Here is an 18068-nt window from a genome sequence, read left to right as displayed (position 1 = left end):
GGTTTTAAAGATATGCGATATATTCTAATACTAGTGATTATACAAGTAATAATGAGCTTAAGTAAGAAGAAATAATTAACCAAATCAATGTTGCTGAAACAGTAGAGGCCTCGAGCTCGTCTATCCAAGGACCTCGAGGTCAGCTAAGACCAATCAAGTATGAATAATAAAGTAAAGGCAATAAAGCTGAAGAATAATTGATGAGCACGTTAAACAAGAAAATAATAAGAATGTTCTATTGCAGTAAATGATCTGATCTTTACAAAATGATTGGGTTCCTCTTTATATAGGAGGAGAAAATTCCAATATAGTACCTTGATCATAAAGGTAAAGAATCCTATTAGTACATGTGTATATATGCCTACTACGTACCTATACCATTTCGTACAACCCTTATCCTATAATTAATACACTGATCCACATGTCCTAAAGAAGTTCCCGTTGACTTCGAGATTATGCTGCACTAAGTGTAAGCCGTGTCTGGCCTTCATTCAGCTTCCTCGAGGTAAGTGTCCCTTAGCCAAATTTGCCCCTCACTTCGAGTCTCCCGGGTTCGAACTCATACCCCAATCTAAGATTTTGAAATCGAGCTCCTTGATTTTGGCCGCATACAGTGACCTTTGATGTTATGCAGTTCAGAACTGATAAATCTACTGAAGCTTAATTATGATTGAAGATTTTTCGAAAATATTCAATCCATGTTGTTGCAATATCCTGTTTCCCTTCTCTCCATACACCATTATCATCTTTAATCCTCTGTATATTGAGTCTTTTCCTTCTCCTGTTTATAATTCCATGGAAGTGTGCGGTGTTTTTGTAACCATCTTTTAGCCAATTTGCTTTAGCCTTCTTCCTCATAACTTCATCTTGGATTTTTAAGTACTGGTAATATTCTGCTTTAATCTTGTTCAGTTGAGCTCTTTTCTTAGTAGAATTGTTTAAAACCATTCCTTCTTCAAGACTACCAATTGGTGTTTCCAGCTTTGTTGTCTCTTTATAAATATTCCCAAAAGCTTCCTTGGACTAGCCACTAAGTCTATGGCTTACCTTCTTTAACTGCTGGTGCAGTATCCACATTGGATTTTCTATTATTGGTTCCTGCCACACCTTTCGAACAACAGGGACAAACTCTGAGTGCTCTACCCAAAAGTCCAAAAGTTTGAAGTATCTTTAACCTTCATGTTGATCAGGAGGGGAGCATGGTCTGAACAAGCTCTTGCTAAGTGTGTTACTGAAGTCTCATTTAGTGCATCTGTCCATTCTGAATTGATGAGAAGTCTCTCGAGTCTTTTCCAAATTATTTTGGTTGGACCCCTATTGTCATACCATGTGTATTTAGCCCTATAATATCCATCATCCTGAAGACCACAGTCATCTAAATAGTTTATGAAGTCTAAACTCTTGCTCAAATAGTATGGTCTACCCCCAAACTTCTCTTTTGCGCCAAAAATTATATTGAAATCTCCCATCACCGCCCATGGTCCTTGAATATGATTACTGCAAGAGCTCAATTCTTCCCCCAAATTGTCTTCTCTCATGGGTAGTACATTTAGCATACACTATTGTTACATGCACTGGAGTTTCCAACATTGTAAGGGTCACATGACATGTCACATGTTGTTCTGCATCTTCAAGAATGTTAACTAATATGTCTGATGACCAAAATAGCCAGATTTTGTTATTGCAATTGTCCTAGTAGTGTTGCATTCCCAAATATTGTCTGTATCTTTCAATTTGTGTTGACCTTACCATAGGTTCGTGTAAGGCAATAAAAGGTAATATATGTTGTTGTTGTAGTAATTTTAGCCTTTCAAAGGCTTCTTGGGACTTCATGCCCATAATGTTCCATAATAGCATGTTATACATGGGAAACATTAGGGGTTGAAATTTTTGTCTCCTTTTTCATTTGTTTGATTGTCCTAGGTGATGGTCATCCTTTTGTTACACCAGCAGAACCTTGATAACCTCTAGGTGAGAGGTTGTTAAATTTTGTAATTTTTTCCTCGACTCATGATACTGTTTCCCTTGTATTTTCGAAGTATAATGCCCTATGAGGCCTTCTAAGATTCTCATCATCAGATTTATCCTCTTCCAACTCATTGTCAAAACTTAGCCTTACATCCACCTGTGTGTTTAGTACCATCTCTACTTCTTCTATCTAACTCCCTTTGCCTTTTCCCTTTTGGCCTATTGTTATTGCCAAGGGACCTTGTGTTGGAGATTGTCCTGGAGTTCGAGCATAGACTTTTATAGGTATTGCATTTTTGAGCTTTTGTCCCCTTGTTTCACCCCCACCTTTACTGCATTCAAGTTCAAGTAAGGGAAGGATCCATCTCTAGTAAATCCAGGAGGGGAATTAAATTCGGGCAAATTATTTTGTTCTGGTATTTTTGATTTGAATCTCCACTTTTTCTTGGATGAAAGCTTCTTCACTTGGTCCTCTAAAATGTTTAAGAGCATTGTTCGATTGTATAATGACCCGATCGGTTGTTTTGAGCATTTATATTTTTCTCGATTGTTTAAGGGCATGAATAGCTCTGTATGAAGTATTATGACTTATATGAATCATCGATTTTGGTTTTCAGGTTATTTGGAATGGATTTGGAAGAATCATTCTTAGCTAGAAGCTTTAAATTTGAAATGGTTGACCAAGTTTAACTTTGTAGTATTTGACCTCAGATTGGATTTATGATGGTTCCGTTAGCTCTGTTGGGTAATTTTGGACTTAGGAACGCGCTCAGATTGTGATTTGGAGGTCCGTAGTAGAGTTTGGCTTGAAATGACGAAAGTTGAAATTTTGAAAATTTTGATTGGGAGGGGAATTTTTGATATCAGGGTCATATTCTGATTCTGGAAGTTGGAGCAAGTCCTTAATGTCAAATGTGACTTGTGTGCAAAATTTGAGGTCAATCGAACGTGATTTAATAGGTTTCGGCATCGGTTGTGGAAGTTGATGTTTCAAGTTCATTAACTTTTGAATCGAGGTGTGATTCATCATTTCAAGATTGTTATGTGTGTTTTGAGGCCTCGAGTAGGTATGTATCATGTTATGGGACTTGTTGGTATATTTGGACGTGGTCCCAAGGGGCTCGGGCGTGTTTCAGATTGATTTCGGATCATTTTCTTCATGTTTCCATTGTTGAGGAGCTGCTGGTTCTGGTATGACCACGCCTGCAGCTGGTTTGCATAGGTGCGATGGTCAGAGAAGCGTTAATGGAGTCGCAAAAGTGAGAAGAGGCTGGGTGAGGAAGACTACAGAAGCGGATTTTTTGTAGCGCACCTACGTGCGCACAGATGCGTGATTTTGGAATCGCATGTGCGTAAGGCTTCACAAAAGAGGAATTCGACATCCGCAGGTGTGGAGATTTCTAGGCAAGGATATTTTCACAGAAGTAAAGTTTTTACCGCAGATGCGACTATTTGTCCGCAAATGCGTAAAGTGCTGGGTATAAGCAATAAAAATCGAGGGTTTTGTTCTTTCTTCATATTTTGAGATGTGGGACTCGAATTGAGGCAATTTTTAGAGAAATTTTCATAACAAGGATTGGGGTAAGTATCCTACACTTGGTTTTGATCTTATTCCATGAATCTATTTTCATTTTTGGCAATTGGTTGATGAATTTTAAAGAGAAATTGGGGGGCTTTGGCCTAAAATTTCATAATGTGAATTTTTGAGTTTTGAACATCGATTCGGAGTCGGATTTGAGTGAACTAGTATGGTTGGACTCATAATAGAATGGGCTGTCGAATTTTGTGAGTTTTGTTAGATTTTGAGGTACGGGCCCTGGTGTATTTTTGGTCGGATTTGGGATTTGATTTAGGATTCGATCTTTATCGTTTGGAATTGCTTCCTCGGGCTTCATTTGATGTATTTGAGTTGATTTTGGCTATCTTTGAGCCATTCAGAGGTTTCTACATGCGTGATTGCATTTTTAGAGCATCGCTTGGCTTTCTCGGTATTGGAATTGGATTGTTCGAGGTAAGTAACTCTTCTAAACTTAGTGTTGGAGGGTATGAAACCCCGAATTATGTGCTATGTGATTGGTGTTGAGGTGACACACATGCTAGGTGACGGGCGTCTAGGCGTGCACCATGGGAATTGTGACTCCGTTATTTCTGTGATATTGTGTAGTTACCTGACCTTACTTGTAATCATGAAATTTCTATGTACTTGCGCTATTGAGCTGTGATACATTCTAGACACCATGTCTAGGCTACATACTTATGTTGTTGGGACCCACTGAGGTCATTTCTGTTGTTGAGCTATCTGTTTTCATTACTTTATATACTCAGTCATACACATTCATATGCATATCATATCTCAGTCTCTGATGTTATTTATTGATACATCATATCATTGTTGTCGGGCTAGTTTCATGGCATTGAGAGCCCGAGAGACTGGAGAGGTTGATGACTGAGTGAGGCCGAGGGCTTGATTGTGAGGATATTTATGGGATCAAGTTGCATTGCGCAACATGTTTCATTGATTTTGCCATGATTGGCTTGATATAGCGCTTGGGCTGTAGCAGCCCATCCGGAGTCTATACACACCCCCAGCGAGCGCAGGTACCTACTAAGTGCGAGTGTCGAGTGCCGAGTGATTGGGAAGACAAAGTGACTGGGAGAATTGAGTGAATTGATACTCTGAGAATATGCATATGGTTCTATCACTGAGTCGCATCGCATTCGACATGCACATTACATACATGCATAGAGATGTATTTTCCTCATGATGTACAGTATCACATCATTCATGACTTCTCACATATTGACATATGGGCATCGAGAGGTATTTTACACTTGCTATCTAGAGAGAAAAGGAAACATCATATTTATTGTTGAAAGGATTTTTGGGAAAAATCACAGCTTTCAAACTTACTTGTATTTTTGAAGATTTTGGTAAAAGTGTTGGGTTTTCACTGGTATACTTGAAAATCGTAACTATTTTCGGAAAACTATGAAAAAATTGAGCATGTTTATCTCTGAGTTACTCTTTATTTAATTGCTTTATGTTGTTATGAACTGTTGTTGGCTATTGGTGTTGGACCCTACCTATGTTCTAGCTCATCACTACTTTCAACCTAAGGTTATATTTGTTACTTACCGATACATGGGGTCGGTTGAACAGATACTACGCTTCTGCATATTGCGTACAGATGTTGGTTGTTGAGGTTGCTGTGTTCGATAGGAGCTAGATTTTAAGATGTACATGCATCCCTGTCGTAGCTGCCTTTTGTTCATGGTAGCTTTAGATTATAAAACTCTATTTATGTACTTTTCAAACAGAAGATATATTTACTATATATCAGCTTTGTAAACTCTATTCTTAGAAACTCATAATTTGTACTACCGGTCCTTGGGAAATGTTTAAGATTCAGATAATTCCTTTGTTTGATGGTCTTATTACTATTATTGAAATTGAATAGTTATTAGTTGGCTTACCTAGTGGGTTGGGTTAGGTGCCATCACGACTAGTGGATTCTGGGTCGTGTCAGATTAGTATGAGCTCTAGGTTCATAGGTTCTACAAGTCATGAGCAAGTGTCTAGTAGAGTCTTACAGATCGGTATGATGATTTCCATACCTATCTTCGAGACGCTACAGGGCATTTAGGATATACTTCCCATCTTTCTTTCCTTATCGTGCAACATTGAATCAGCTTGAAGCATAATTCTTTGAATTCCCTCCACATATTTGTATGCGCACATGAGCACTCGGTATCAGTTGTGCATTGATGACTTGTGATTCCATGGATAAGGTGCAAGATATGATTTCAGTATGCTGATGATGGGCTAGTATGGAGGACTTGAGGCCGGGTTTTGACTGTAGCTTGAGCACAGCGATATTGATTGTGTGAGCACGTGCTTCTGGACTTATATGTCCAGTAGCATCCCTATGAGTGGAATTTATGACTAGATGAGTGGTTGGATGGCTATATGGTGAGTACGATGTGACTATAGGTGTGTTCAGATAGATTGGATTTGACGAAAAGAGTTTGCTTGATATGTAGAAAGGACTATTAGGAGCGTGATTATGTCTTGATGTGACACATAGTCTCGAGTTATGAGTGTGTTGAGGGATCTTTCATGTCTTTTAATTGTGGAATGAATTATATTTTCATGTCTTGTTGATGAGTTCAGACGTAGGAAGATTAGGTGATCGCGTATTAGTCATGGCTGTGAAAGGGTATAGAGAGATATTAGTTTGAGGCTAAGCAGGTGAGTTATCACGTACGGGGTAGTCTACAGATATGTAATCCTTACGATGATGTGTGGAGGCTTTCTTTTTCTACTAGTGGGTTATATTTGTAAGATTTGAGTAGGACCAGTGGTAATAGTTGACCTGACTATCACTAGGAGGAATGCAAGCTCAACGGACAATTTGGAGTATTCTGTGGTTTGTGTTACATGAGTTTACAAAGGATTCAGTTGAATCTTGCTGCAGTATTATGGCTGTAACAAAGTATGGGCATTGTGAGTTATTGTGTGTTTTGATCTATGGCTTGGATCCAAGTGGGGGAGTCCGCTATTGATAAGTTGATTGCACGATTATGTGTTGTATTGGTTTCAGTTTGAAGTATACTGGAAAATTAGTTATGACTTGCAGAGGTTGAGATCGAGAATGACTCGAGTAAGGAAAATTTTGGATATGGGTTGTATTACACTCATTGGGTATATGGGAATCATGGAATGGATCGAGTTTGTTATTCGTGATGGATGTAGTGTGCTGGGAGTAGGGGTCTATTTGGTTGCTTAGAGATGTGAATTACTTCTTAGAGTGTTGGTGTGCAAATAGGGCATAGGTCATTCGGTCTGTTTGGGTGGTGCAATTGAGATTTGAGAAGAGTGGATGACTCTCGAGAATGGTTCTAATGAATTCAAGATTTATATGTGGCAATTAAGAATTTTGCGGATTTGTGTATGGCTAGGATCTGAGAGATTACATTGGATGGTGTCGAGACTCGCAGTATTTCTATATCATTATAGACTCTACATTTCAATATCAGGAAGGTAAAAGGAACAACTCTAAATCAAAGAAGGTCTCTTCAGAGTGGGTATATTGGTTGTAGTGATTTAGGATGATTTAGAGGGAATTCAGCGGCTTATGAGCGTTAGGGCAGTGTGGTTTTATGCTAGGGTCTCGTGTGGTGAGTTTTGGTTGAGGATTGTGGTATTATGGTGAGGAGAAGTATCAATTTAAAGGTAATTCGGGTGGAACTCGGAGAAATAGGATAGCTTGGTAGTTGGTTGAATCGGTATGGTAAAGGGTATGATCGGTTCTTTGGGTGCTTATGGCATGGTCAGTTTCTACAGGTGTTTCGTGGCAACGCTCTTGGGTTTTGGCGACTTGCGTGGCTTGGTTGAGTTAGAGTGATTTGGTTCTGATGGCTTAATTAGGTGCAAATGGGTTTCGAAGAGATCTCAATAGTTTCTACCACGGTTCGAGGAGTATATTTCCTACTAGCGTGAGGAGCAGGTGGTGTATAGTGATTTTCTCCTGGATAAAATCAAATGGAAAGTTCTTGGCTAGTTGAGTATGTAGTTGCTTGTGACTCAGAGTGGATTACGAAGTTCTCGTATTTTTCATACGATAGCATGGTATATGCAGTGTGTTGTGTAAGATTGAGATTTGCATATGTAAGGTCGCAGTTCAATTTTGAAGGGAAGGACATGAGTCCTTAGACAGCATGGACGGTTTCAGATGACTAGGTAAATGATTTGGTATGGTTTGATGAGAGTATACATTTCAGAAGGGGCAATGTATTTTGATTTATGGATACTTCATTGATATGCAACACTCTCTTAGTTGATCAACTGCTGATATTCAATTTTTGCTCTGTGGCACAGAAGAATTTTAGAAGTATTCCTCATGGCATGATCGTGTATGAGAGATGTGTTAGATATTCGGACGGTGGAGTTGGGATCAGATATGGTGATTTGAGGGCTCTATGGATTTGGAGATTGGGAGTTCTCATGAGTAGATTATTTCATGGTTATGGATTGTGAAGTTGTGGCTGAAGCTAGCCAGATGATAGTATGTGTTATGATTCAGTCATTGTGGACTTTCGGAGGGTTATGTATCTAATTGCGGGTGACCATAGTGGATTTGGGGTCTATTGACAGGCCCAATGAGGATGTGTATTCGACACCGAGCCGGATTGGTTGGCTCTATACTGCTATTGTTGAGGGATGTGCCATTAGGTTATTATTGAGCTTATTCGTGTTTTGAAATGATAAATGAGTTACTCTTCTATGCTACGAGGAGTTTTTATTCATTGGTTATATGCATTTACAGTGCGGTGCTATTTGGGCTTTATAGCGGAATTTGAGTGAGATGAGTATTTGGGTATTGCGTGATTAATTGCACATTGGCTATGTTCTTTCCGAGTTGTGGCAATGTGTTGTTTGCTCTCCGTGGTTATGGCAATGCACTTTGGGTAATTGATGTCGAATTGCGCGTGGTTATTGATTTTGAGCATGGTGGTTGGGGTATTTCATATAAACCAGTGATTGGATAGGGTTACACATCGCAATGAAGTTATGTTGAGATACGACTCTTTGTGTTGGATTCGTGCGTTTTGGTTCTACGATGTGTGATAAGCCCTTGGCGTGGCGTTGTGATGGTAAGCTGGCGAGACTGTTCTCTTATTTGAGCCATTTTTCATGATTGAGTACATTTGGAATGTTGCTATTTGGTGCACAAATTGCACGGAATGTGGCTTTAGATTGTATTGATGTGTCATGTCACTAGAGTGGTAGTGTTAGATGAGATGAGGTCATTGGAACTAGAATGGATACTATCAGATTTGATTGTGGTATATTTGGAAGTATAACATCGAAAGTCAGCTTACAAGTTGGCTATAGTTCTTGTCGAAGGAGATAGAGCTCCATGACTTGTTGATCTGATGAATGGTTATGAATTCTGCATGTTTCTTTCATCATCGGTAATGTACGAAGTTTTTAGAACGAGGCTTTGTTTGATATGAGGTTTATTACCGATATTGGGTTGTTTTGAGCAGCTACTGTGATTTGAAATTATCCCTATGAGTATTTGAGTTATGTGGTATATCATGTGATAACATCTTGGGTTATGGTGAAGGCTTGATACAGCTTATTCGAACTTATACAGTGTGTAGATGCGAGATTTCGATTTTATAGAAAATTTCGGATGTGAAAGATTTGGTTCTAAGGTTTATGGGCTAGGTTGAATTATGAAATTTCAGTTATGTTGTGTTATCAGACCTATATGGTATAGGGTGACGTGGGATCACCCCCGGGTATGTACATGGTAAGGTTACATGGCGATTTGATGGCCATTGGAACAACTCTTGGCACGTTCGAGAACGAACATATGTTTAAGTGGGGGAGGATGTAACGACACAACCGATTGTTTTGAGCATTTTCACTTCGCTCGGTTGTTTGAGGGAATGAGTAGCTACGTATGAAGTATTATGTCTTATGTGAATCATCAATTTTGGTTTTCAGGTGATTTGGAATGGATTTGGAAGAATGATTCTCAGTTAGAAGCTTTAAATTTGAAAGGGTTGACCAAGTTTGACTTTTTAGTATTTTACCTCGGATTGGATTTGTGATGGTTCTGTTAGCTCTATTGGGTGATTTTGGACTTAGGAACACGTCCATATTATGATTTGGAGGTCCGTAGTAGAGTTTGGCTTAAAATGACGAAAGTTGGAATTTTGGAAAGTTTGACCGAGAGTGGAATTTTTGATATCGGGGTCGAATTCCAATTCCGGAAGTTGGAGCAAGTCCATAATGTCAAATGTGACTTGTGTGCAAAATTTGAGTCAACATCGGTTGTGGAAGTTGAAGTTTCAAGTTCATTGATTTTTGAATCGAGGTGTGATTCATCGTTTTGATGTTGTTATGTGTATTTTGAGTCCTTGAGTAGGTCCGTATCATGTTATGGGACTTGTTGGTATATTTGGACATGGTCCCGAGGGGCTCAGGTGTGTTTCAAATTGATTTAGGATCATTTTCTTCATGTTTCCATTGCTAAGGAGCTGCTGGTTTTCGTATGACCGCACTTGCGGCTGGTTTACGCAGGTGCAATGGTCGTAGAAGCGTTAGTGGAGTCACAGAAATAAGAAGAGGCTGGGTGAGGAAGACCGCAGAAGCAGATTTTTATAGCGCACCTGCGTGCCCGCAGATGCGAGATTTGGACTCGCACGTGCATAAGGCTTCGCAGAAGTAGAATTCGACATCCGTAGGTGCGGGGATTTCAGGGCAAGGCTATTTTCACAGAAGCAAAGTTTTTACCACAGATGTGGTGGTTGCAGAAGCGACTATTTGTCTGCAAATGCAGAATGTTCTGGGCAGAAGCTATAAAAATCGAGGGTTTTGTTCTTTATTCATATTTTGAGATATGGGACTCGGATTGAGGCGATTTTTGGAGCAATTTTAATCACAAGGATTGGGGTTCGAATTCTACACTTAGTTTTGATCTTATTCCATGAATCTGTCTTCATTTTTGGCAATTGGTTGATGAATTTTAAAGAGAAATTTGGGGGTTTGGCCTAAAGATTCATAATATAAATTTTTGAGTTTTGAACATCGATTTAGAGTCGGATTTGAGTGAAGCTAGTATGGTTGGACTAGTAACTAAATGGGTTGTTGTGAGTTTTGTCGGGTTCTGCGATGCGGGCCCGATTGTGATTTTTTGAAGGATTTGGGATTTGATTTAGGATTCGATCTTTATCATTTGGAATTGCTTCCTTGGGCTTTATTGATGTATTTAAGTTTCTTTTGGCTTTCTTTGAGCCGTTCGAAGGTAGCTACGCGCGTGATGGCAGTTTTGGAGCATCGCTTAGCTTGCTTGATATTGGAATTGGCTTGTTCGAGGTAAGTAACTCTTCTAAACCCCAAATTATGTTCTATGTCATTGGTGTTGAGGTGACGCACTTGCTAAGTGACGGGCGTGTGGGTGTGCACCGTGTGAATTGTGACTATGTTATTTCTGTGATACTGTGCAATCATGAAATTTCTACGTACTTCAGCTATTGAGCTGTTATCCATGCTAGACACCATGTCTAGGCTACATGCTTATCCTGTTGGGACCCACTGAGGTCATTTATGTTGTTGTGCTATCAGTTTTCATTGCTTTATATACTTAGTCATATGCATTCATATGCATATCATATCTCAGTCTCTGCTATTATTTACTGATACATCATATCGTTATTGTCGCGCTAGTTTCATTGCATTGAGAGCCCGAGAGACTGGAGAGGTTGATGACTGAGTGAAGCCGAGGGCTTGATTGTGAGGATATTTATGGGATCGGGTTGTATGCCGCAACATGTTTCATTGATTTTGCCATGAATGACTTGATATAGCGCTTGAGATGTAGGAGCCCCTCCGGAGTCTGTACACACCTCCAGTGAGCGCAGGTACCTACTAAGTGCGAGTGTCGAGTGCCGAGTGATTGGGAGGACTGAGTGACTGGGAGGATTGAGTGACTATAAGGATTTATTGACTGGGAGGATTGAGTGAATTGATACTCTGAGAGTATGCATATGGTTCTATCACTGAGTCGCATCGCATTCGACATGCACATGACATACATGCATAGAGATGCATTTTCTCATACTGTACGGTATCACGTCATTCATGACTTCTCACATATATTGACATATAGGCATCGAGAGGTATTTTACACTTGCTATCTAGAGAGAAAATGAAACATCATATTTATTGTTGAAAGAATTCTTGGGAAAACTTAGCATTCAAACTTACTTGTATTTTCGACGATTTCGGTAAAAGTGTTGAGTTTCCACTGATATACTTGAAAAGCGGAACTATTTTCAAAACACTATGAAACAACTGAGCATGTTTATCTCTAAGTTACTCTTTATTTAACTGAGCATGAAACAATTGCGTGTAGATGTTGGTTGTTGAGGTTGCTGTGTTCGATGTGAGCTAGATTTGAAGATGTACCTACGTCCCTGTCGTAGCTTCCTTTTGTTCATGGTAGCCTTATATTATAAAACTCTGTTTATGTACTTTTCAAACAGAAGATATATTTACTATATATCAGTTTTGTAAACTCTATTCTTAGAAACTCATAATTTGTACTACCAGTCCTTGGGAAATGTTTAAGATTTAGATAATTCCTTTGTTTGATTGTCTTATTACTATTATTGGAATTGGACAGTTATTAGTTGGCTTACTTAGCAGGTTGGGTTAGGTGCCATCACGACTAGTGAATTTTGGGTCATGACAGATTTGCCAGGACCTCTTCCTTAACCTGATTAGGAGCTGTGATTTTGGCCCTTTTTTTTCTTCTTTGTCTTATTCTTTGGTCCACTCTTGTTTTTTTTCTTTTTGTCTTTCTTTGTTTTCACCTTGATATTTGATTTATCCCTATAAGGGATCATTGTTTTGTGTTGTTTCTCCTCCTGTCAGTTGTCATAGATTACTGATGTTGATTTGGTAGCACTTCCATTGGCCTAAATTCTTGGTCTGTTTGCTCCAATACATGATCAGTTATTGGTTGCTTCGCTTGTTTGGCTTTATTGTATCTCCTTGTTGCTTTTGATTATTGTTCTGTTTCTTCTTGTTGTTCCTTGAATTCTTAACCTCTATCCACCTTTCATACTCTTCTATCACATCCTTTTTCCCTTTTTTGCCTTTCCTGTTGGGCAGGACCATCCACTTTTGGGTATTGCAATCTACTATGGGCATCAACATGGCCCTATTTTCGCAATAGAACCAAAAATCGGGTACATGTTCATATTCCACCATATGATCGAATATGTCCACTTCCCCATTACGGTCTTTGAGGTCCACCTCAATCTCCTTAAATAGAGGCTTGGTCAAGTCAATCTCCACCCTCACCTTGGTTGTTTTTGGCCTTGTACGTGCTATGGTAGCTTTGTCCAATTGGGCCAATTGGTTAATGGGCCAATTGGTTATAAAATTGTCACGACCCAAAAGGTACAAGCCGTATGGAACCTAACTCAACCCGCTAAGTAAGCCAACTAACAAAAAATACAATTCAACTGAGATTATAAGAAAATATAGAATAGATAACTGAACATTTACAATTTACCCAAGACCTGATAGTACGACTCGTGAGCTTCTAAGACTTAGAATTTGCAAAACTGATACAAATAATTACACATTCTGTTTGAAAGTTACATAAATAGATTAGCAAAACCTAAGCTACCAAGGACAAGTGGCAGCTATATCTGGAAAGCACAAACATCTTCAGAGTCAGCACCTGACATCAACTGCAACTCTACTCCAGAAATCTATACACATCGTACAGAAGGGTAGTATCAGTACAACCGACCCCATGTACTGGTAAGTATTTTGTCTAACCTCGTCGAAGTAGTGACGAGGATTTTTAGTTAAAAGACACTTTCTGATAAAACTTGCATTACAAATCAACAATAGAACTATACCACAATATAATAAAGAAGAATACATGAAAACGAATACACAAAACAAGAACCAAGTGTTAACAGAGATCACAATTTGGCATCCTCAATACCTCAAACAATCCTTTCCTTAGAATGAGACTAATAAACCACAACAGTCAATTCTTAACTTTCTTAGCATGAGGGATGTACTCAGATATCAAGTCAATTGCACGGCAACATCCTTCGTGCTTTTATCTCATCCTCACCCAATATACGTATAACAGAACCAACTAGATGACAGAAATACCGATAACATGAATTACAAGGTAGGAAGTACGTAAGTAGCAATAATGAAAAAGGGTAACCATATGGGCAATAATAGAAGACTAAGTGGAAAGCATGTCAATGATGACAAAAATTGGAAGCAAGGAATATCAGCTTTAATTAGCTAGCATGATGAAGACCTAAATACAGGTATAACAAATAAGAAGGAAACACATGATCTTTACAAGTTAACAAGTAGAGGCATCAATGACTAACATAGAAAAAGAGCTTGTACTAAAGTGCAACAGAATAGATACGACGTGAGTGTAATTATAAAAGCAGGGAAATAGGCATGATATTTGCAAGTTAAACAAACAGAAGATATGAGCGACACAACAACAATTAATATAGATATAAATGATAGAATAATAGCAACAAGTCACATCAGATCTCAGATTGCGACAATAATAGCTCAAGGTAAAGACATGAGCATATACACGGGAAAAACAGATATCACAACATAATGCATGTCCCTCATCCCCGCCTGCATGGAAACACCCATCGTGCCATGACCTCACGATGATATAAAAGAATAACAGTATAAATAATATGGCAGGACATCACCCTTCGTGCTTTACACTCCCATAACATGGCACAACATCACCTTTCGTGCTTTTACGCTCAATAATATGGCACGGCATCACCCTTCGTGCTTTTACTCTCAATAATATGGCACGACATCACCCTTCGTGCTTTTACTCTGAATAATATGGCACGACATCACCCTTCGTGTTTTACACTCTTCCTTACCAAGCATATGTATATCAATGAAAACAAGGCAAGAAGCATAAATAACATCAAGGAGTGTGTTTTAACGGATATTCCAAACAAATCCCAATCACAACTTTACAAGTCAACAATGATTTAACAACCCTCAAGAACCGTATTATTCAAATACTTCCACAAATCTCACAAATGACCCACAACACAAGTATAGAGTCTAGTATCCAAGTCCTATTCGACTCTCAAATCCAAATTTCATTTTTGAAAACTTTGACAAAATCCCCAAAAATTTCCATAGATTTCTCATGAATTTTATGTTATTAAATCTTATATAAAATCATGAAATATAGTTGTAAATTGATTAGAGGCACTTACCCAATGATTTGGTATGAAAATCCCTTCACAAAATAGCCTTTCATAGAAGCTAGGGTTCAAAATATTTGAAAATGAAGCTAAATCTTGGAATTTTCTGCACTTAATAGGCTAGAGATGTCGCATTTGCGACATGGGGTTTGCAAATGCGAATCCCGCAAATGCGAACCTTGCAAATGCGAAGATATGGAATCTCTGCTGCCTTCACAAAAGCGGAAAATTCTTCACAAATGCGAATCCTTCTCTTGTAGACCAGCTTCGCAATTGTGGGGTTTCCTTCACAAAAGTGATGGCCTCATTTGAGACCAAAACATTGCAAATGCGATAAAACGAGAACCAACACTCAAGAATTATGAAAAATCATTCCGAAACCAATCCAAAACTCACCCGAGCCCTCGGGGCTCTAAATCAAATATGCACACATGTCTAAAGACATCAACCAAACTCGCTCGGGCGATCAAAACATTAAAATAACCTCTAAAACTACAAATCAAATGCCAAAACGCATGAAGAGTAACTTAAACTTCATTAACTTCTAGAATCGCAACCGAGCGTCCGAACCATATCAAATCAACTCCGAATGACGCCAAATTTTGCAGACAAGTTCTATATGACAAAACAAACCTATCCAAAGCTTCAAATCATGCATAACAACCTCAAAACAAAGAATCACACCTCAAGTCAAAATCAATGAACTTTGAAACTTCAATTTCTACATCTGATGCTGAAACCTCTCAAATCACCTCCAATTGACCTCAAATTTTTCACACAAGTCACATTTGCCATTATGGACCTATCCTAACTTCCGGAATAGGAATCCAACCCCAATATCAAAAAGTCCACTCCTGGTCAAACTTCTCAAAAATCCAACTTTCTCCATTTCAAGACAAATTCGATTATGGACCTCCAAATTACAATCCAGACGCTCGCCTAAGTCCAAAATCACCCAATGGAGATAATAGAACTGACAAAACTCCATTCCGAGGTTATGTGCTAAAAAGTCAAACTTGGTCAATTCTTCCAACTTAGAACTTAAATCTTGAAGATCATTCTTCCAAATCGATTCCGGATAACTTGAAAACCAATGTTGACGATTTACGCATGACATAATACATTTGCAGAGATACTCAAGCCCTCAAAATACCGAGCGTAGTGCAGATACTCAAAACAATCGGTCGGGTCATTACATCTTCCACCACTTAACCAAATATTTGTCCTCGAACGTGCCAGGAGTCGTTCCAAAGCTATCAAATCCCGGTGTAACCTTACTAAGAATCAACCCAGGGGTGATCCCACGCCACCCTCCTCCACAAAATCCCGCCAACACAACACCATTAGAGATCCTTATTTCAACCTTGGTCCTGAAACCTTAGAACCCAATATCAATCATACAGAATTCATTACAAGACCCGAATCCCACATATACATACTATATAAGTCTGAACAAGCTGTATCAAATCATAAACATAACTTAAGATGTAATCACATGATATACCCCATCACTTTGACACATATAGCAGGAACTGTTGACCACCATTACTGCCCAAAAACAAATTAGGTGCCGGCAGCAAACTACATATCGATTAGAACCTCGTTCAAAACCTTCATACCCTACCGATGATGGAAGAAACATGCATAACCGCTTAACCACTCATCCAATCAATAAGCCAAGAAACTCACTCATCCAACCATGGCCATTGCCCAAATCCTCATCAAAATATAATATTATTCTTCCAAATCTTCCTCACCCCAATACAATAGTGTAAATCTCATGTCTAGAAACCTCATCTCAGCCAATACAAGCAGCCACACCAACAAGTATCAACAACAATCATATGGAGCCCCACATAAACCGGTTCCATACACTAACACGTAATAATTCAAACATGACAGATAACACTATATACGACAAAAATTAGAGGGTTTGATTTTGTGACCGTTGAGGCACCTCGTAAAGACCGCCCCCGGAAGGCTCGAAGTTCAGCTCGGGGATCAACCCCGAGGGTTCTCAATGACCGACCTCCATGCAGTACAAATCAGTGGCTATGATGGACTAACGGGAAGTTCCCAAGGCACGTGACTAATGCTGACCAAGTCTATTAGGCTAGTTCAAGCCCGTACCGAGGCATTAAATAGTTGTACCAACTATATATCTTTATAATAAATGCATTTGTACTATGTTGGGATTCCCCCTGATATATAAAGTGGGCCCTTGTCATTTTCTAAAGGAAGAACATCACTTACAACATTCAATACAAGAACATTCTCTCTGCCCTCTAACTTAAACATATTCTCTTGATTTTTGTACTTACATTTATTGCTTACATTTATTGTGTTCTATTAATTGTTCTTCATTTATTGCTAATTATTGGTCAGTAAGAACCTTCATCAAATCTCTCAATACTATTAGCCCTTCATCGGCTATTCATAGCTCAGTATCGAGCCCGACCTCGAGGCCCCGTATAATCAGGCTTGAGGCCCCAATTCTCAGCTGCTTGGTTTGCTTAAACACACTATTCTCGAGTTCTTACCTCATTTTCCAGTCTCACACTTAGCATCTATCACCTAACAACTAGCATAAAAATAGATCACGTATTTTTAGAACAACAAAATCAAATCTAATTGTAACTACCATTTTCAAGGTAAACAGTTTGGCGCCCACCGTGGGGCTAAAAATAATAGTAATTGTTTTCTTGCTGGTTTACTACATAACACAAGTTATCTTTCACACTTTTTCATGTCCAAGAATCTTTGATTTCAGGTCAAAATGTCTAACTTAGTGAATGCATATGAAAACAACGGTCTTGAAGACCTTAGAGAGAACTATGTACCTGTTCTAGGTATTGGTGTACCACCATGAAACCCTGAGGATGCACCAGAGCCAATCCCTGCGGATGTGGTGTCATGCGATGCCCAATACGTCGATATAAGCTCCCACACTAACAAGAGCGTATGCCAAGAAGACCAACAAGAAGCTTAAAAAACCCAGCTCGGGAGGAATAAGAGGTTAGCCTTCACGTTATTTTTGAGATGTTACAGGCACAACAGCTGGAAATTGCTCAACTATAAAGCCACCAAAAAACCCCAGGTATAGTGGCCCCAGAAACGGCCCCTTGAACCGAACAGGTACCATAAAGGTCGAGAGACAACGAGTCAGCAACCGACCCTGCTATAATGAAGATGCTCGAAGACCTCACAAAGAGGATTGAGTCAGGAAAAAAGATGATAGAAGCCAATGACAAAAAGGTAGAGACCTACATCTCGAGGGTCGA

This window comes from Nicotiana sylvestris, chromosome 9 (genome assembly GCF_000393655.2).
Source record: "Nicotiana sylvestris chromosome 9, ASM39365v2, whole genome shotgun sequence".
NCBI lineage: Eukaryota > Viridiplantae > Streptophyta > Magnoliopsida > Solanales > Solanaceae > Nicotiana > Nicotiana sylvestris.
This window is presented reverse-complemented; position numbering follows the sequence as displayed.